Below are 22,334 nucleotides of genomic sequence, written 5' to 3' on the forward strand. Positions count from 1 at the left end.
ACACACACACACACACACACACACACACACAGAGAGAGAGAGAGAGAGAGAGAGAGAGAGAGAGAGAGAGAGAGAGAGAGAGAGAGAGAGAGAGATAGATAGATAGATAGATAGTTCTATTATCATCCTGGGAGGTCAAATATGACCTATGGGACCAAATGAACATGTCACGTGGTGTGAGTGGAGTTCATAAGTGACTCTCGATGCTCAAAAATGGCTGAAATGAGCGTCGCAATAGAGAGTCCACATCGTGGTTGGGAGAGGAAGGTATGTAGGGAGAGATCATGGCTGAATATATGGGGAAAAGAGGATCTAATGTGGTCAAAATCTGAGCACTCAAGTAGTGTGTGGTACTCACTCTCTCGCACTTGACGAGGGCATAAGGTGCAAAGTCGATGACACTCCTCGCCAGTGCCCCAACGTCCTGTCTCGCAGCGTAGAGAATGGGAGCTAAGACGAATGGAGGCAATGGTGCGGATCGCACTCAACGGGATGGGCTCAAGGATGTAGGAATGGGTTCGGTTACCTCGTTCCGAGAAGAAGAGAGATTTGTAGTTTGGGGCAACGTGTGTGGTGTAATGGGTGAAGCGAGAGCCTCCGGATTTCTCCCAAGCCGTGATACATTGGCGTGGTAAGAAGGCCTCATTAACTTGGGAGTCGATCAACGCATCCTTGACCAAGTGACATGCATCCCATCTTCCAAACCATTTCTTGATAGCAAGCATCCACCCCGAACTTAGTATTTTGCTCTTGCATGTCTTTTGAACCATTTGACTTGCTTCATATGTGATTCTAGGAAGTCGATGCAAAGGGCTACGTTGTGTCTTACGCATGTACTCCACAACCCTTTGCATGCCCAAGACCTCAATGGGAAGCAATCCGGACTCAAGAAGTAAGAGCATGTAGGGTGTTTGTGTCTTGACTTGGAGAAAGTTGGTGAGAAAACGCTTTTGGACAAGAAGGCTGAGTAATTATCCATTTACATCCATTGACAAAAAAATACATCGACAAAAGTCGCCCACTTCACAGACTTTATGAATCTTTTTTTTAATTAAAAAAATCTGTTCCTTTCTTCTTGAAAAAGTCAATCTGCCATTTCCAATAAAAACGACGCACATAGGTGTCGTCAGGTTGTCCGTCTGCACAAATTATAGTCCTCTTTGTATACTCAATTCTGTCCTTAGAGTACAACCAGTGTGCCAGCCAGTTTATGACAGTGGTTGACAAAAAACAGGCGCGCACTTCTTTAGACTGCTTTTCTAGCTTGGGAAAAACAAGAAATGACCCCAATGGATTAAACATTAGCTTATATCCAGAATCATCAAAGATAAGTGTGTCAGGTGGTAGGTCAGGAAATTTTTTGAGATTCTTGTGGAACACCAGTTTATCTCTTGCGCCCAATTTAAAAGGGGCCCTTGTGCACTGCGCCTGACTTACCACTCTATTGAATCTTTTGTGGTGTTCAGGGAACACTGTCGCTAGCGTGCGTTTGAGCTTCTCAAACTCGTAGCAGCTCCATATCCACACTTCGAACCATCTAAAACAAAAATTCAGAAACACTTCTGCATCGGGCCTTACCCAAAACTATGTATCCCCTTCAACAACATAACGCATTTCTGGCCAGTAGGGCAATTCTTCACCATATTTTCCATCAAATTTCTCGAGCAGTAATCCATTAAGGTCCAAAATGAGAACACTACGCTGGACGCTCAATGGAGGTGGTGGCCTTGGCCATATCAGTGGGATTCTTTTAATTAGTCTATACCATAGAGGAAACACGAGCACTGCAGGAGACAACACGCAATTCCATATTGCACGAATGTCAACCCTGCCATTCTGCTTGTCAGCCCTAAACCTATCTGTAAGGCGCCATTCTTCAACTGAAAACATATCTGCAGATGCAAAATTACACAAGACTCAAATTTAAATATGCAATTAGGACATATCTACAGATTGAAATCATACAATAAAAATACACAATGTTCAAAAATTAGGCACAAGATGAAAGAAAAGTCAAATGGGAAAGAAAGTTATATTAATTTCAGAAGTGGTTACATAAAAAGAAACATGGGGGGGGGGCAAACTATAATCTTTTGCAGGCTCTGGGTTTAGGGTCAGAATTGGTGCCGGTATATCTGTTGTTGATGTGCAACGTTGCGAGGGTTCCCTTGACACCATCCGAATGCATTCCCTAACAATGCCAACGTACCAACAGGCTTGCTTGACAGCCTCCAAGAAAAGTTTGACCAAGCAAAAGCCACCCTACAGCAGGCACAGGTATGCTTTTAACTCCATCTGATTGTAGTATAATACCTGCAAAGTACCATAAGGTATGATTTTTCATACCGGTAGGATTATATCATATTCGGTAAGGGTAGATGACAATACCGGTAGGATGTTATCATACCGTTAGGATTATATCCTACCGGTAAGATGTAATCATATCGGTAGGATTGATTACATCTTACCGGTAGGATATAATCCTAATGGTATGATAGCATCCTACCGGTATGGTTACATCCGACCGGTATGGTCAGATCCGACCGGTATGATAAAATCCATCCGGTTTGATGTTATGCTTTCGGTATAATGTTATCCTACCGGTATGATGTTACCGGATGTTATCCTACCGGTATGATGTTATACTATCCAATATAATAACATCATACCGGTGGGATAACATCATACCGGCAGGATGTAATAATATCGGTATGATAACATCATTATACCGATCTTCAAGCATTCATACTGATTTTATACCTGTTTGACATTGTCTGATAACAAAGGTCTCTTGCCTACAAGAAGAATTATCCAAATGCTTGGAGCATGAGGAAACCTTTGGTCTCTGTGTCACGTTTGTGACAGACATGATTAGTCAACCAATGCTACCTGAAACCATAGTCTTGCCTGCACGAGTTTCAGCTCCTGGACATAGTGTTGTTCTCATTGATGTGTGCAATGCTTGTGGTGTAAAAATTCATGATCACAATCGCGCCATGTTGTTCTATTGCCTTTTTCACATGCATACCATGCATTCTGCTATGCTCACTTGGCTGAGAAAGGAAAGTGCATGCTTAAGGATTGCCCCCGAGTTATTTTTGCAGAAGACCAATCCCTTCTAAAGAAGAAGCCAATTGAACCATGCCCAAAAACAGGTGAGAAAATTATTTCAATGGGTAATCAAGTGGTTGATTTTTGTCTTCTCTGATGTTTTTTCATAGTCAAGCTGCTTCAGAACTACTGTCGGTAAAGACACTGGGAACGATGCAGTGATGCCTACATACAAGACACATGTGGAGGTTTTGCTTGATGAAAGTGTCACTAGTAATGCTGAGAAACCTGTTTCGGAAACAACAGAAGAAGAACAAAACTTTGAGGTAAAGGAGTAGAGTACGACTGGTGTTGAAGGGAAAACCCAGAATGAGGAAGACGATGTGTTGCTAGACATTGGCGTGCGGGTGAAAAGATCAAAGACCCCGAGAAAAAGAGGCCAACGTGGCAAGAGTAAGTTTTTTCATTGATTAAGGCTCTAATAAGTGATCTTTTGCTGCACAGTTTTCTAAAGCTGATGGTCGTGTAGATGTCAGGCTGGAGGGAAGTCCCGAGGAGACCCTTGCTCAGCATATAAGAAAGGCAAAAAGAAAAAAAATCAAGAAGACGGGAGATGAGAAGCCTGAAATGGAGCAAAAAATCAAGGAAGAGGAAGAGACCCAGGGGCAACCAGAAGAGGACATGGACATAGAAGACACTAAGGAGCCTTCTGACACTCGGCTGATACATTGTCATGAGATTTTCTAACCTCAACAAGAAGTTCATGCAAGGAAGTGGATACTTCAACACTAAACACAGACTGAGTAGTCGCAAAAAGCCCACTTCCGGCTGGTGTACTTCCGGATGGGGTATTTACTAAGAAGATGGCAGAACCACTTGGGGTTCGTGTGGATACTTGGGAAGTCTCTAACTTCCATTGTTCTCTTTTCCTATCTAAGTGACCTTCATTGGTCACATTCTTCACCATCTCAGATGCAAACTCAGCCCACTTTACCGGACCTGTGCATACGAAATAAACATATCCGCGTGCAAACTTGACTCCCAGCATGTAACATTTAATGGCCTATAATCTTATGTGTAGCGGAAATTAGCATGAACATAGTGGGCATTTCATTAGAATAGATTCCTAATGAGAATTACAAGAGTGCTTGGGTGGAGAGAGCAACAAAAAGCATAACACCTAGCTAGATAGCATCGACAATACTTTCAAAAGAGAGAGAAATTAAGCTATTGACAACAGTTGAGGACCGGATTTGCATGGAGCCGGTCCCCCCTCCAAAAGGCTTTGTATTATGGTTTCTCCCATCAAGAGAGACATTGTACAATACAATTCTTTGTGTTCCTTCAAGACTAGCTAGTGCAATGAAGATGGAAGCTTCATACACCAAGCAAAACACTTAATCAAACACAACTTGAATTATCCCCGTTCTCAGACCCAAGACCTCACACACCTTCGAAGATGGTGAGAGCTAGCAGGGTATGAGAGTAGATTGAGAAGAAAAAGGAGTATCTTACGAGAAAGATGTACATCTCCTCACATAATCACTCATATTAGCATAGCTTAGCTTAGTAATTAGCTTGGTAGAGGAGATGAGCATGCATTGAAGCTTGGCTCTTGGTTGGATTTGCATCCACATGCCAAGAGAGTGTTGATGTAGGCTTCTATCTCACAAGCTTGGAGTAGGTGATGAGCTCTCCATTAAAGCTTGGGAGGAGATAGAGTATTCTTCCTTCACACATGGTCAAGTGTGAGTGTGTGTGTGTCAATGCCAAGCAAAAATCAGCCCTCCCTCTCTCTTGGGCGAGCCCTAGCTGCTAATTAGGTCTGGCTTTTGCCTCATTGGACCTCCCCAGGTCAAGCCAATAGGAATTAAACAGCATAAGTGATAGCCTTTAGACATGTGTCCCCCTTTCCCCTTTTGTGAGAGCTTTAGATAATTAAATAATTAAACAAAACTCTCATTGGACCCCTTTGTCTCCTGGCCAATAGGAATCAGGCAAGTCATGAGGCTTCTGAATGCTCATTGGACCCTTTGGGAGACTGCCCAATAGTCTTCTAGGAGACTTATTTCTCATTGGTTTATTTTATTAAATGTTTTTAAATTAATTAAACTACATTTACTCTAGCTTAATTCTCATTGGTCCACTTCAAGGGTCTTCCAATAGGAACTGGGCACACCTTGTGGGCATCTGGCCTAGGGAGCTGACATGTGTCCCTCATTCCCTTTGTGTAAAGGGAGCCTGTGTGTGTGTGTGTGGATTTCTCTCTCATCCCCTAGCTTTGGGGCTCGCCCCCTCCCATGTAGGGATGTGCAAAGACTTTTTAGGGCACACACCAAGCATCCAATTTTCCCTAGGTTTGACCTTTGGACTCAACCTTTGAATTTTGGAACCTTAGCATTTTGGAAGTCTTAATGGGCTGAACCTTAGGGTCTTTTTGGCCCATTGTTTCACATGGCTCTTTTGCAGATGGCCCCCCCTTTGGATCCCTATTTTCCCTCCTTTGGATCCCTACTGTGGCCGGTCTGCTAGCTTAACCAATATTCTAGCTTTTTCTCCCTTGGCACTTGCCCACATTAAATGATCAGTTTAATATGAGAAAATCATTTAGGAGAATTAGATATTGATTATTATGACACAACAGATAGTTTGGTGGTTTGGATTGGTACACCTGCTTGTAGAGCTGGTAGAGTGCCTTGTAGTGATCCGGCCTTGCTATTTTTATCGGCACTTTTTTCTCCTTCACTGGAAGACACGTGAAAACTTTCATCCAATCGGATATGGACACATCTACACCTGTCAACTTCCTAACATCTTTCCCCTCAAGACTTAACCCATATCCCTTGTGAAAATCCTCCTTTGTCATGCAGAATGCCTTTAATGGCACCTCCACATCCTTGGGGTGAACAAAGCGGCTGATTTTGGGAGGAGGCTGTAACTTCTATCTCTGAAAGAAATAAATCCATATTCATTACTCAATGTATCCACACCTCAATACTCTACTACACATACAGGTCCGTTGTACACAACACAGAGAGAGACAGAGAGAGGTGACATACCTTCGTGGGCGAATGTCGGGTCTTTGTGGGGGAGACCTATCGGGCTGCATTCCTTGGGCTCTTTCTTGGGTTGCTATCCATAGCAAAGGATAAGAAGCGTGCACAGGGGGCTATAGAGTGAGATGAAAAGGTGCAGAAGGAGAAATGCACAGAGATATGGAGAAGTACAGTCATGAAAACATTTGACTGCACATTCATCTGACGTGGATTCCACAAGTGTTTTTGAATCCTCCACACGATTTTTAAGATTTTGTATCCTCCACATGATTATTTAATTCAAACAATTCTTGCCCATAACACCAGTTTCATACCCCCTAAATTTTAAGCCTCCAAAAGCAACTTTCAACCGGTTAAAACCGGGCCACCTATTCATGCATCCACCCAAGGGTCTATATAGTGCATGACTAGGTGGTGATGAGCATGATCCAGTCCCCTCTATTCTTACATTAACAACTAGTGTGCATGCATTTAGCAAAAAACAAATTTGAACCTGTATATCCATGATTAGCTTTGCCAATACTTATGGTGAATTTGATGCTCGTAGCACAGATTAAAGAGGAATGTAAATAGTTCAAAAAAGAAACTAAACACTATCTGCTGCAATCATTTGCAAGCATTGCTAAAACATTTGAACCATAATAGAAGGTGAAACATTAATCACTTCTAGGGACAAACAATGAAACTTTTTCATTAACAACTTAGAGCCTTGCTATATGTAAAAACAACCATCTGTAATGTTTTTTAGTAGTACTTGTACCTGAACAAGTCATTTAAGTATCCGACAATTTTTGGCCACCAAAATTGCTCCTGATACGGCGTGCTAAAATTGGTCTAGAAAACAGATTTGACCAGCACCTAGGGACTCTGTCGTGACACATACTTTAAATAATGGGCGCCAGTGTCAGTCCAGAGACTCATATTCTCCACATGTGGAATATGTCTCATGTAAGGATGTTTAAAAAAGAACATCCTTCAATTACAAGGTGTACTTATGTGTGGAGGTAACTTTAAACACTCCACGACAAGAGTGAGAGGGACCCTCATTCTCATTGCTCCACACTGGCTAAACTAAACTCCTTGAGTCCCTAGAACATGTTGTATCCTATGTGACAACATGTGCCAAATTGAATCCGACAAGTGGGTTCATAACAACATAATGTACATTGGACACTACCGCCCAAAATACTTGTTCCGACATGCCCTTGGCATGGCCTTGGGGATTGAACTGAAAGTTCAGTTACCCGTATTCAAATGCATAGAAGCATGTCTCCCACCTGTGAAAAAACCAAGCAACATTGCACTGGAAACCCTGGGTGTTGCCTTCGCAATCCAAACCCGTTGGGTAGAATGTATGTAGTCAAACCCCTTGGTAAGACCCTTTGTAGAAACTGCTCAACTAGAAGGTAACGATAACCAACATAGTTAACCGTGTACAGAATGATGAGAATCAACTTGAAAAGTTGAATTTTTCTGCTACCGTGTGGTGGACTGCGGAATTATTTCCTTGAACTTATAACTAGAATAGATCAAACTGTGATCCTCAATGCCTATGGGGTGATTTAGTAAGCACCCGCAGGGCCTTACCCCAAAACAATGCATCCATACACACTCGTAGTTCTATAGAGAGAGCAGGAGATCCACACAACTGTAAAGCGCAGCTCTTACGGACAGCCATGCTGTCGCAATGGTTTGTTGCATCTAAAATCCGTGGTAGAGATCAGCTGAGTTGAGTTTTTGGTTATCAAAAACTGTGGAATTCTTTCCTTGAAATTATAACGGGAATAGATCAAACTGTGATCCTCAATGCCTATGGGGTGATTCAGTAAGCACCCACCACAGGGACTTATCCCAAAAAAAAGCATCCATAGACACTCGTAGTGCTATAGAGAGAGCAGGAGATCCACACAATTGTAAAGCGTAGCTCTTATGGATAGCCATGCAATCGCAACGGTTTGTTGCATCTAAAATCCGTGGTAGAGATCAGCTGAGTTTATGGTTATCAAAAACTCAACTCGAGTGTCGCAATGAAAACCTATCGTGAAAAAATGACACCCTAAACATCCGTAATGACAAGACTCTTGCTTGTCCATAAACGTTGTTGTGTACTTCAGTGGGTAGATCTGTTCGATCTTAAGAACAATCACCCAAGGAATGCCAATAGTTGGGTTGTACCCGAGATTTGACAATGACTCTTAGCCAGCGTGTGTGGCTCATAGCCCTTATGGCAATTAGTGTTCAATCGACGAAACGATGAAGACTAATGTAGAGGGTGTTTTGCCCAATTTCTAGCGGAGAGTTAGAGCATCTTGGCTCATGCTGACTCGCAAGAAAAACATGTATCAAAAGATTCTTAAAAAGTTTTCTTTATTCTTTGAGAGAAATAAGAAAGAGGGAGAGAGAAAATGCTTGGCTGAGGAACTTTCCTTAAGTGACATCTTTGTATAGGTTGTGCCCATGCTCGTGTGCATCTTATGCGTAGCGCGCAGCTTATCATATAGGCGTGTCACAGTTTTTTGCTATGACTCTCTCATCGAGAGAGGTAACAGCAAACACAAACAAGTCATAGACTGACCCACCTACCATGTATGTGGTTGTGACGACACTAGTGTGACCTAATGATAGCACTTTGCCGTTGAATTAAGTCCTTGATTGAGGTGCTTTTTAGTGTTGTTGTGAGTTGACAACAACCAAAATTATGTGAAACAATCCATAACTTATCTTGTCCTTGACAAAGTGTCTGGAGTACACAACGATGTTAATGGACAAGCCAGAGTCTTGTCATTACGGATGTTTAGGGTTTCATTTCTGCATGACATGTTTTCAGTGAGACACTCGAGTTGAGTTTTTGATAACCATAAACTCAACTTAGTTGATCTCTACCATGGATTTTAGATGCAACAAACCGTTGCGATGGCATGGCTATCCATAAGAGCTAGGCTTTACACTTGTGTGGATCTCCTGCTCTCTATACCACTAAGAGTGTCTATGGGCGCATTGTTTTGGGGTAAGACCCCGCAGGTGCTTACTAAATCACCCTATATGCATTGAGGATCACAGTTTGATCTATTCCCATTATACTTTCAAGGAAAGAATTCCGCAATCTACCACGCGGTAGCGAAAAAATTCAACTTTTCAAGTTGATTCTCATCATTCTGTACACGGTTAACTATGTTGGTTACCGTTACCTGCTAGTTGAGCAGTTTCTACAAAGGGTCTTACCAAGGGGTTTGACTACATACATCTACCCAACGGGTTTGGATTACGAAGGCAACACCTAGGGTTTCCAGTGCAATGTTGCTTGGTTTTTTCACAGGTGGGAGACATTCTCCTGTGCATTTGAACATGGGTAACTGAACTTTCAGTTCAATCCCCAAGGCCATGCCAAGGGCATGTCGGAACAAGTATTTTGGGCGGTAGTGTCCAATGTACATTATGTTGTTATGAACCCACTTGTCGGATTTGATTTGGCACATGTTGTCACATGGGATACAACATGTTCTAGGGACTCAAGGAGTTCGGTTTAGCCAGTGTGGAGCAATGAATCAGGGTCCCTCTCACTCTTGTCACGGAGTGTTTAGAGTTACCTCCACACACAAGTACATCTTGTACTTGAAGAATGTCCTTTTTTAAACATCCTTAACATGAGAAATATTCCACGTGTGGAGAATATGAGTCTCTGGACTGACATTGGCGCCCATTATTTAAAGTATGTGTCACGACAAAGTCCCTAGGTGCTGGTCAAATCTTTTTTCTAGACCATTTTCAGTACAACGTATCAAGAGCAATTTCGGTGGCCAAAAATTGTTGGATACTTAGAATGACTTGTTCACGTACAAGTACTGCTAAACAACATTACAGATGGTTGTTTATACATATAGCAAGGCTCTAAGTTTTTAATGACAAAGTTTCATTGTTTGTCCCTAGAAGTGATTAATATTTGACCTTCTATCATGGTTCAAACATTTTAGCAAGGCTTGCAAATGATTGCAATAGACTGTATTTAGTTTCTTTTTCAAACTATTTACACTCCTCTTTATTGTGTGCTACAAGCATCACATTCACCATAAGTATTGGCAAAGCTAATCATGGATATACAGGTTCAAATCTATTTTTTACTAAATTCATGCACACTAGGTGTTATGGACCCTAGTGTTTAGCAAAGGCTGATTTGGAGAAGCATGCATATTCATCACATCCATTGCTTATGAAGGATTTTGCACTCTATGTGCAGTACTCTCTGAGCTTAATTTTGGATCTACCAATAACCAATAGAGGTCATGGCCTGGTTTGGGTGCTTGTGGATTTTTCACGTTAACCAAGATGGTTATTCATCATGACATTGTTGTTTGCTCAACAATGTTGTATGATATCGTGATCCCCGTTTACGGGCCATCTGGGAAGACTGTCTGTGAATTGTGGGGAAAATACCTCAATACTGTCAGTTATCCAAGGGGATAGGCAGATTACAAAGTGTAATCTTGTGTTGAAGGATATGCAAAGTGCGTACGTTAGCACCAAGGATCCAATTAGTAAGAATTTATTGCTCTATTTGGAGTTTGCTTACCATAAGTTAAAGCATGTTTGTGACTAGGTATAGTCTCTTCACGTATAAATCAAGTTCTCAACCTTGAACACTAGTTATGGTGGGGTTGTTTACTGCTAAAATTGGAAAACAAGTCAAGGACTTAAACTTGGCTGATGAGTTATGTTAGCAAGTTACTTTCATGGAAAGTGAAAAGAGGTACTTTAGGGTACATCTTTGTGTGATAACATGTTTTGCATACTCATGTGTGTTCTGAATGGAGTCTACACACTATGATTGGATAGGAATCGTTAACACAAGATTGTTGCAAATGGACAACAATGTGAAAAATCAAAATGTTACTCTTGGTTTCATTGAACCTCCTGCTGAACCGTGTTCCGATCAACCAAACAGCTGGATCCATGAAGGATGCCTCTATAGAAAACATTAGTGTATCATCACTCCTGTTTTCGAGGATGAAAATGCTTCTCCAAGGGGGGAGTAATGTCATGCCAAGGGTAGAACCAGGCACGACCAAGGGCCAAGATGGACATACAGTCAAGAGGGTCCCTATATTTAGCAGGCCAAGGTTCTATATAGGGTATGGCTCGGTGGTGATGAGCATGTTCCAATTCCCTATGCCTTTCAAAGCAATTTTTGGCTACCGATGCCAAAGACGAAGTACTCACCGAATGGCAAAGCTTGAAGCTCTCTTTCTACAAATCTATTAACAAATATGTAGACATGTTTTGGGATTTACATCTCAAATTCAAAAAGATGGATTTTGGAGAGCAAAACAAAAATCTTGTGCGGGTTTAACTGAGGATATGGCGGAGTATGTCAACTCCCAAAGGCCACGCACCATATTTGCGGTCATATACCATACCATGGTGGTTGCACGAATCAATTTCCAACAAGGGGCTAAGAGAAATCTTAAGCCCATGTAAAACAAGGACCGTAATGAGCCTAAGAGGAAGGACAATGTCCAAAAATCTCCCAAAGGCAACGCCAACAACAACAAAGCTAAGGACAAGGGAGTTTATAAAGGCAAAAATAAACTATCTCCTAAAGAGATAGAGCGTTATCAGAAAGATAACCGTTGTTTCAAGTGTGGAGAGCAAGGACATGCCTATCGTGCTTGCCCCCACAAGAATACACGTAATGAGCCTCCTAGAGCAACCTTGGTCGAAATTCAAGGAGAGGATACTCATAAAAAAGGATCTCCTCTATGACATGCTTGGGAAAAGGTAAGAGAACATGATGCTTTTATTCTCTTTGACCCTCGTTCTACTCATAATTTCATATCCACAGAGTTGGCCACCAAGCTAGGCATCCAAGCCTACGAGATGGGAGATGTCCTACCTGCCAATGGTTGTTGGGGTATAAAGCCCAATGTGGTCGCCCAGGTAAGTGGGCGGGCCGCCAGGTATGTACACATATTCTTTTGTAAAAACCTAATAAGAACTCACTATGCTCTACACATTATAGTAGAGCGAGTTCACCATATCGTCGTGCTCTTCTTCTCGCACTCTCTCTCGCGTCGCACTTCCGCTCGTACTCCTTCAACTGGTATCAGAGCTCAGATCGAGGCTCGGGGCAGCACTGCAGGAGGCTAGAGTCACCAACTCAGATTGGAGTGAAATTCGACAGGCGAAGACACGGCCCCAAATCTCATGGGATCACCCGAAGGACTTGGTGTTGTTAGAATTTCATTCTGAGGTCATCTCGGCCACCGTTCGGCCTCGACAAAGGTCTGCGCAGGCCATTTTCGACTACGTGGTCTGACGGGTGCAGATCCGACTCTGCAAATTTGGGGTTTTCGGCCTACAACTGCAGGTGCTGAGGATATCGACACTCCCAGAGCGTTGATTTGTGGCTGTCTACACATCGAAGGACGGCTCATAGTTCTTGGAGACGTGTCACATACGACACAGGCGTATCTACACACAGACTGTAGGCGACATCCACTAGTTCATCAAGTAGCTTGTGTTTGCTACTTGATATTCCAGATTTCATCCTGACATTGCAGGTACTTCCACATGGGATGTATTGTCAGAGATGATGTATGTCTGTTGAGGGTTTGCTGGCTGTGAGTCATGCAGCAAACAACCGTCACAGCGGTTACAACATACAGTGGGAAATTTATGGATGTATGAATTTGTGGGAAGTCTATGTACTGTTAGATTTACTGCTGTTAGGCACAAATTGCCATAACAAATAACCAATGCAGTAAACATACAATTCATATCAAACAGGAAGCAGGAAACTGCATACTTCAAACACCATACTGCAAAGGAAATATGTACATAACATCATAGATAGAGGGAAAATAGTGTGCCATTCATCATCATTATTCAGTAATACAACAGAAAACACAGAACTAATGCAGGAGAGAGCCAATTGCATCAACAGGCATAGACATAACTGCGTCTCGTCCTGAGAATTCACGAGACACACAACTAACTTCCCCAAAATATAAAATACCCATGTTCACTTATCCCTAAGGTTCAAAGATAAAGGTTTTAGTTACAGTTCAAAAAGTAATAGCCTGACTGCCCTGAAAGCCCTGATAAATCAGGCACTAACACCTGGCACACCTAGTGGGCAATATTTCTCAAACATTGTGAGAACCCACAATATCCCTTGATCAAAAAATTCATCCACCAGCTGATCCTTGAATTCAGTTTGTTGTGAAACTGCTGCTGTAGTTGGAGTTTCCTTGTCAAATTCTTCAACCTCTGCATCCACCTGAACTATAACTGCCTCGTTAGTACTTTCAGTCTCCTGACAGAGTTTCTCATCCACAATCATTTGCACTGGATCATCTAAGTTGTGAATTCCTCCTGCAGCTTCTGTGTCCTCCTCTGCAACATCTTTAGTCTGTTCTGCAACTGCACTTGTCTCTGCTGCTTCAGTCATATGCTCCTGAACTCCTGCTAGCACATCAGTTCCTGCAAACACTTCAGAATTTTTTTTTTAACAAACACCTGCTCAGATTGTTGGCCTTCTTGTTGCTGCAGCTGCATCTTCAGGTCCTCAAACAGCTCTTTTAGGTCAGTATACTGCTGCTTCAGTTCAGTATTCTGCTTCTCCATAAACAAGTTTTCCTCCTTCATCTCCTCCTCTGCAAACATCTGATATGGTTTACTCACCACATCATACACCATTACTTTCATTTTCTCCCAAACTCTCTTCATGTAGTCCATCATTTCAGTCTTCATTTTCTCCCCATACCTTCTACAAAGTAGAAAAATCTCCTCTTCTTCAAGTGATTTCAGGTCTTTAGGCCCATTTTCATATTCAAGTGAATATCCAAATTCAGTAGTAGGTTTAGGTTTAGGTTCAGGTTTCCCTTCAAGAAGAATGAAGAAAGATTCAAGGTAGGATGCAAACTTTGCAACCATTAGACACTGTCTCTTGAACACATCCAATATCTCTGCATGTAGATGCAACAGTCGAAGACCTGATTTAGACTCCGCATGCCAAATCAATTGATTTCCCTGAAAATGTTGATTCAAGAAAAACCAAAATTGATCTGCTTCTTCGTCAAACTGATTTGATTCAAGGCTTGAAAATAAGAAGTTGAGCTCTCCTTCACACATAAAAAACACCCCCAAGATGGCTTGCTCACATTTCTCCTTGAAAATAGAAAGAACTCCACTTTGTAGTAGCTGCAAAACTGTCCAATCAGTGATATCCCTGAAACTGAAAACTTTTGACTTCTGCTCCTTGAAAAACTTCCCTTATTTTATCAAGCATGAAGATATAAAACCAATGAGATATAAGAATATCAACATCATCTCCTTCATCAACAACATCACATAGAAATGTAGAACCATCTTCAGGAAAACCCACTTCACCATCATTAGGAACTTGCAAAATACTTGCATAATCATCAGTCAAAACCATCTCCTCAGCATCAACAAAACCATTGACATCAGAAATTTGGTATAAATCATCAAGAACATCATCAAGAAAGTGAACTTCCTTGAAAACAGATGAACTTCCAATATCCTTGACTGAATTTGTAAAAGAACCAACATCATACAGATCATTGATAACAACATCATCATTCAAGAAACCTTTTGTAACATCAAATTTGAAGAAAACTCCACATTCTTGATTTGAGTAAGTTGAAGCTTCAAGTCCTCAATTTGATTATCCTTGTTCAAAACAACTTGCTTAAGAGCATCATGAACTTCATAACAGTAAGAAATATGCAAGTCAACTTCAGTTTGAACCTGAGAAATCTCCGCCATCAATGATGTCTTCTCTTCTTGAAGTTGATTGATTTTGGAAAGCGCTTCATTTGCCGCAACCATACTTGAATGCCTCTCATTCTCTAGCTCGAACGAGAGATTATTCATCATCTTCACTTGAGAAAGAAAAAGACTTTGAAATTCAGCAAGTTCAGGTACATAACTTCTTTGCAAATCAAGAATCTGCGGATCAGGGACCTAAATTCTGAAACTTTGCAAATCAAGAACCTTTGGTATCAAAACTGGTAATTCAGGGATCTGAAATTGAAGATCCTTGTCTTCACAACCTGAATAATTCATATCCGCTTTCGGAAATTGGCTTTCAGTCTTCAAAACTCCAAAAAACTCTTCTCCATCAACACAAACACCTTCCAAATTGTCAGCTGTTGAATACTCCTCATCAAGATTCATAAAAAACTGATTCATCACATCATCCTCATCAGTAGCACACATTATGTCTTTATGTATCTTCAAATCTTCCACTGCATTACATTGAAATCTGATGTCTCCCTGAATTTCAACATCTTCAAGATTGATGTCAAATGTTGGTATATGGGTTTGAATGGGATATTGGTGGCTTCTCTCGCTCACTCCCACTTGTATTCCCTTCTTCTCAACCAATAATTCTTCTTTTGGGCAACTGTCCTTCTCTTCCTGCAAAGAGGTGAGTCTCTTCGATGTGAGGTTTGGGGATAGCAGGCAATCCTCTTGGCTCCTTTGGCTCATGAGTTGCTCCTGGCTTCCTCCTTCTTCCTTCATCATCTTTTGGACTATATCTCCCTTGCATTGAACAAGCTCTCCTTCCTGAATCAACTTCTTCTCTTCAATAATCTGAGTATCTACAACTTTGATCCCATATTCAAGAACATCAAAATCAGGTTGAAAAACTTCAGGTGCTGAAAATGCAAATTCAGGCTTTGAAACTTCAGTTTTTGAAACTGCAGGTCCCTGAAAAACTGTTGGTACATCAACATTGTGCAAACCCTTGAGTTTATTTGGAGTGTGGTTTTGGGATACTAAGTGCTCCTTTTGGCTTCTTTGGCTCTCAGGATGCTCCTTTTCTTCTGCCCTTTCCAACATCACCTTCTTGACTTCTTCAGGTTGGCTTTGTGCTTGAGCTTCTTTCATTGATTTGAGACTTGCAACAAGTGCATTTGGAGAAGTTAAACATGATTGTACCTGATTGTTACCAACCAAGGGGAACATTGGTGTTGTAACTCCCCAGTCATCATCACTTTCGTCTTCCTCCTGAAACTGATCTTCATACTTCTCTGTCAAGCCTTCAATTGCTTCTTGTAACACCTGTATCCTATGCATACTATAGCATGACTTTCTTCTTTTTCCTTCACGACCTTCATGCCAGTCTTCTACCTTGTCAAGAAGATTAGAAAAATCATCCAAATCCTCTTGTGCATCACATAGTTCCTCATGATCTGATGTAGCTCGAAAAGATCTGACAATTCGATACAACTTCTTGCACAGTTTATGCATACAGTATTTGACACATACATCTTCCTTTTGACATGGCTTGCACACATAAGGACATTGCTTTGCACAGTGCCCATCTTTTTGACAAATAGCACACTTTTTCTTCTTCTTCTTTGCCATTAATCACCCATCAAAAGAATAGAGAGCATTTGTACCTCTTTAAACCCTGAAACTGCTTAAACTGCATTGCAAACTGAAATACCTGAAACTGTAGTCTGTAAACTGAAAGACTGAAACTGCATTCTACAAACTGAAAAATTGAAACTTCATTCTGCAACAAATTGCACATAATTTGCACAGAAACTGCACAAAGACTTCAAAACTGTTTGGGCTAACAATACATTGACCAATGGTCCCAAAAGTGGGTCTGATGTGGGATGAGTTGTTTGTTGGCCTTCTTGGTTTGCAGGTAGGGTTTCATGCAGCTTGTTTTAACGTTCATGCAGTTCAGTCCCCTCCCCAACAATTTCTGCCCCTGCAGCAAGTTCCCCTACTGGTTCTTCTTGGTCATCATTACCCGACTCTTCTCCTTGTCTTCCTCTTGTAGAGAACTCCCTTCTTAATATAAGCCTTGTTCCATATGAATGTTGTGGTACATAGGACCCTTGCCCTGATCTACTCATGCATTGCTTCTACTTCTTTCTGTAAAATATTGTGCTAACCCTCTCCTTTTATACAAATGGTAACATGAAGGTAAATTGCATGCTCCAAAGGGTAAACATGTTGTAACTACCTTTTCGAGAATGAGAATTCTGACTTCTCTGGGCAGTTGTGGGTAGAATTCTTTCAAGGATTGTGATGCATACTCCTCAGACTCTTCCCCCGGTGTTTTCCAGTTCGCAAAATCCCGCAAATGGTCACTATCAGGGAACAGGTCGCCGCTGTGATTCATTCCTTAGCACCCATATGGTTTTAGGCGAAATTCGAACCAATTGCAGGATCGCCAAATGTTAGGCACACATTGCCATAACAAATAACCAATGCAGTAAACATACAATTCATATCAAACAGGAAGCAGGAAACTGCATACTTCAAACACCATACTGCAAAGGAAACAGGTACATAACATCATAGATAGAGGGAAAATAGTGTGCCATTCATCATCATTATTCAGTAATACAACAGAAAACACAGAACTAATGCAGGAGAGAGCCAATTGCATCAACAGGCGTAGACATAACTGCTTCTCGTCCTGAGAATTCACGAGACACACAACTAAATTCCCCAAAATATAAAATACCCATGTTCACTTATCCCTAAGGTTCAAAGATAAAGGTTTTAGCTACAGTTCAAAAAGTAATAGCCTGACTGCCCTGAAAGCCCTGATAAATCAGGCACTAGCAACTGCAGCCTTTGTTGAGGGTCGAGTGAGGTTTTATTGAGCTGGGGGATTCTTGAATGTTGAGATCGTTTCGGTGATACAGGTCTTGGAGCGATCCCTCGAGCACCCTTAGATAGGTAGCTAGGATGTATTGACTGTGAGTTAGACAGTTGGGATTGCATCTTTGCTTTACTGCCATTGAGGCATTGTCACAGTCTATGCTTACAGAACAGTGACAGGATAGTGAGAGATAGTACAGGTGCAGGACAGGTTTACCCGCAGCTTACAGTGTCAAAGAGACAGTGTTTTTTGAGCTGTTTTTTGGTCTGTTTTTTGAGTACACCAGAGCCATTTTACAAAGGAGAATCTGTCAAAATTTATGCAGAATCTGAAGCTTTCTTGGTTCATTTGACAGGTTGATATTGGTTCAGAGGTCAATTTATAGGGGAAACTCTGCCGAATTTTTCCCAGGAAAGTAAACCACTGTGAAGCGTAGCTATGGCTGGATCACAGGACACTGCTCTTTACAATATCAAGAAGCTGGATGGAACCAATTTCCCATTGTGGAAGAAGCAGATTTGGCACGTGTTGGTACAAAAGAAAAAGATAAAACCTATAAAGCTCAAGGAGATAAAACCAGAAGATATGGACGAAGATGAATGGAGCGAAATGGATGAATTGGCACTTTCTACCATTACGCTGACTTTGGCAGAAAGCGTTTACTTCAATGCAACAGACGAGATGTCGGCTTATCAAGCATGGTTAAAGCTGAGTGATCTTTATGAGAAGCAGAGTGCAGCTTCACAGGTATACTGGCTTAAGAAGCTTGTTGACTTGAAGATGAAAGAAGGGACACCTATGTCCAATCATCTGAATGAATTCAACACAATCTATAGTCAGTTGTCAGCTCAAGGTGTCAAGTTTGATGAACTTGTTAGAGCTATGTTCTTGTTGATCACATTGCCGGAAAGTTGGGACACTTTTCGCACATCTTTGAGTAATTCTGCACCTCCAGATGGTTTGAACATAGCAGGTGTAGAAGGAAGTCTGCTTACTGAAGAAACCAATAGAAAGACAATGGACAAAGGCAAAGGAACAGCCTTAGTTGTCAGGGGAAGGACCAAAGAAAAGTACAAAGGTGGAAAGAGGAATCAGTCTCGTAGCAAGTCCCGCAGTGCTAAAGGCAAGAGTGACATAGAATGCTACCATTGTGGCAAGAAGGGTCACATGAAAAGAGACTGCAGAGAATGGAAAGCAGAAAAAGGCAAAGAGAAAGCTGAAGACCATGGTGAGAAGAACAAGTCCTCAGTGAAGATTCAAGAAATAAATGTGACAAACACTGTTGTAGAGGATGACAGTCTAGTGTCAGGAGACATCTACTTCTTGAAGAATACAATGGACTCAGCTCTTCTTACAGTATCTGATGGAAATGCACTGAGTGACTGGATTATAGACTCAAGGGCATCACTTCATGTGTCTCCAAACAAGGAGTGGTTTACCTCTTATGTGACCACTAAAGATCATGTTCGGCTAGGCAATGGGCAGACATGTGAGATCTTAGGTATTGGGGATGTTCAATTGAAGTTTCAGAATGGCTCTTCTTTCACGTTGAAGAATGTGAGACATGTTCCCACAATTACAAAGAGCTTGATCAGCACAAGTTTACTTGATGATGCTGGCTACGTCACCACTTTTGGACAGAACATGTGGAAGATATCCAAGGGTTCTATGACAGTAGCACATGGAGTAAAGTCTGGAGGACTTTACATGATTTATGTGTCAAATGTCTCTAAAAATGTAATCAATGTAACCGAGCAGCCGAACGTTTCTTTGTGGCATAGCCGGTTAGGACATATGTCCAAGAAGGGAATGGAAATCTTGTCTCGTTCTGGTTATTTGCCTGGCTTTTCATTTAATGATTTTGAATTTTGTGAACATTGTCTCTATGGTAAGCAAACACAACAGCCACATAAGCATAGAAGCAGTAGAAGAGATACACAGTTGGCACTTGTTCATAGTGATTTGTGTGGACCTATGCCTAACCTATCTCTAGGGGAAGCTTCTTACTTTATGACATTTATAGATGATTACTCGAGGAAAGTATGGGTTTACTTTCTCAAGCACAAGGATGAAGCGTTTAGTGCTTTCAAAACGTTTGTGACACTTGTGGAGAATCAGAGTGGCAAGAAGCTTAAATGCTTACGCACTGACAATGGTGGAGAGTATGTTTCAAAGGCCTTTCAGGACTTTTGTGAGTCAAAAGGTATAAAACGTGATATTACTGCTCCTTACAATCCTCCTCAGAATGGTGTTGCTGAGAGGATGAATAGGACCATACAAGAGAAGGTCAGAAGTATGTTGTCTAATGCACAACTGCCTAATGGGTTTTGGGTTGAAGCTGTATCAGCAACTGTTCATCTTGTAAATAGATCTCCTAGCAAGGTTTTGCAGAAGGATTCAGTGCCAGAGATGGTATGGTCAGGCAAAATGCCCTCATACAAGCATCTCAGAGTCTTTGGTTGTGAGGCATATACTCACGTTCCAAAGGAATTTAGGAACAAACTTGAGCCAAAGAGTAGAAAGTGCATCTTTCTAGGCTATGGTAATTCTAGTGAGATGGGGTACAAACTTTGGGATCCCGAATCCAGAAAGGTTGTCCGCAGCAATGATGTCCACTTTAATGAATCCAAATATCATTCTAAACCAGAGAGGGTTGAGGAGATTAGAAGAGATGTCTTCCAAGAAGATGGACATGCATGTGCAAGACAAAATGTCAGGGATCAAGAGGAGCAAGGACTGGATAGAGTGGAACCACAGGTTGTGGCTGAGCCTGAGCCACCTATTGTGCGTAGATCTGGACGTGTCACGCGACCTCCTGATAGGTTTGTTCCATCTATGAACTATGTCATGTTGACTGATTGCAATGAGCCTTCATGTTACAAGGAAGCAGTGCAAATGAAGGACTCCGGGAATTGGAAATTGGCCATGCAGTCAGAGATGACAGCTCTGCATAAAAAAAAGACATGGAAGCTAGTTAAATTACCACAGGGCAAAAAGGATCTACCTTGTAAATGGGTTTACAGGTATAAGATCACCGCTCATGATAGTCAGCCAAAGTACAAAGCAAGGCTTGTTGCCAAGGGCTTTAAACAAGAACAAGGTTTTGACTTTGATGAAGTCTTCTCTCCGGTGGTCAAGATGACTACATTGAGATGCTTTCTTGCATTGGTTGCCATATCAGATTTGGTGTTGCACCAAATGGATGTGAAGACAGTGTTCTTGCATGGTGATTTAGATGTGGAAATTTACATGCAGTAGCCAGAAGGGTTTGTTGAGAAAGGCAAGGAAGATTGGGTATGCCAGTTGTTAAAGAGTCTTTATGGCTTAAAACAATCACCGAGGGCATGGTACCATAAATTCCACAAGTTTATGCTTTCTCAAGGCTACAAACGTAGTGAGTTCGATCACTGTCTATATACAAAGAAGGCTAAGGATGGTAGTTGGATGATCCTTATTTTGTATGTGGATGACATGTTGATTGCTGGCAAGCACTTGGAAGAAATTTCAGCTTTGAAGTCAAAGATGGCAAAATCCTTTGACATGAAAGACATGGGTGAGGCAAGTCATATACTTGGTATGCGCATTGAGAGAGACAGATCAAAGAAGTTGATTTGGTTATCTCAAACAGAGTATATTGACAAGGTTTTGCAACGTTTCAATATGGAGAAGGGAAAGGCACTGAGTGTTCCATTGCCACCATATGTGAAACTTAGCAAACGAGATTGTCCTGTGTCTGAGGAAGAACAGGCTGAAATGGATAAGATTCCATATGCGACTGCAGTGGGTAGTTTGATGTATGCAATGATTGCTACTCGCCTAGACATTGCATTTGCAGTGGGAGTAGTAAGTCAATACATGTCAAACCCAGGCAAGAAACATTGGGAGGCAGTGAAAGGAATATTGAGATACCTGAAAGCTACAAAGATTATGAGTATATGCTATGGGAGTCAGGAGCTAAGTGTAAAGGGTTTTACAGACTCAGATTATGCAGGTGACTTAGACAACCAAAGGTCTACGTTAGGGTATGTCTTTACATTGGCTGGTGGAGCAGTATCATGGCGTTCTAGATTACAAGATTGTGTTACTCAGTCTACTACAGAGGCTGAATATGTTGCAGCATCAGAGGCATGCAAAGAATCAATTTGGATTAATCGACTAGTAACAGACTTGGGAATCAAAGAAGAGATGTCTGTGTTATATTGTGATAGTCAAAGTGCTATACAATTGGCTCGCAATCCAGTTTATCACTCAAAGACAAAGCATGTGGATGTGAAGTATCATTTCATCAGCGAAATGCTCGAGGATAAGCAACTTCAGCTTGTCAAAGTTCACACCACAGAAAATCCTGCTGATCTACTTACAAAAGGACTTCCCTCAGAGAGCTTTGCGCATTTTCGCAAGCAGTTAGGTGTAGGGTAGTACATCACATCTCTACATCTCTTGTATATTAGCTTGTATAGTAGCTTCTCTCACACTTAAAGTACCACATTGGACTTTAAGTGGGAGGTTGTTGGGGTATAAAGCCCAATGTGGTCACCCAGGTAAGTGGGCGGGCCGCCAGGTATGTACACATA

The sequence above is a fragment of the Adiantum capillus-veneris genome, chromosome 29, assembly GCF_014529385.1.
Source record: "Adiantum capillus-veneris isolate H3 chromosome 29, ASM1452938v2, whole genome shotgun sequence".
Taxonomy (NCBI): domain Eukaryota; kingdom Viridiplantae; phylum Streptophyta; class Polypodiopsida; order Polypodiales; family Pteridaceae; genus Adiantum; species Adiantum capillus-veneris.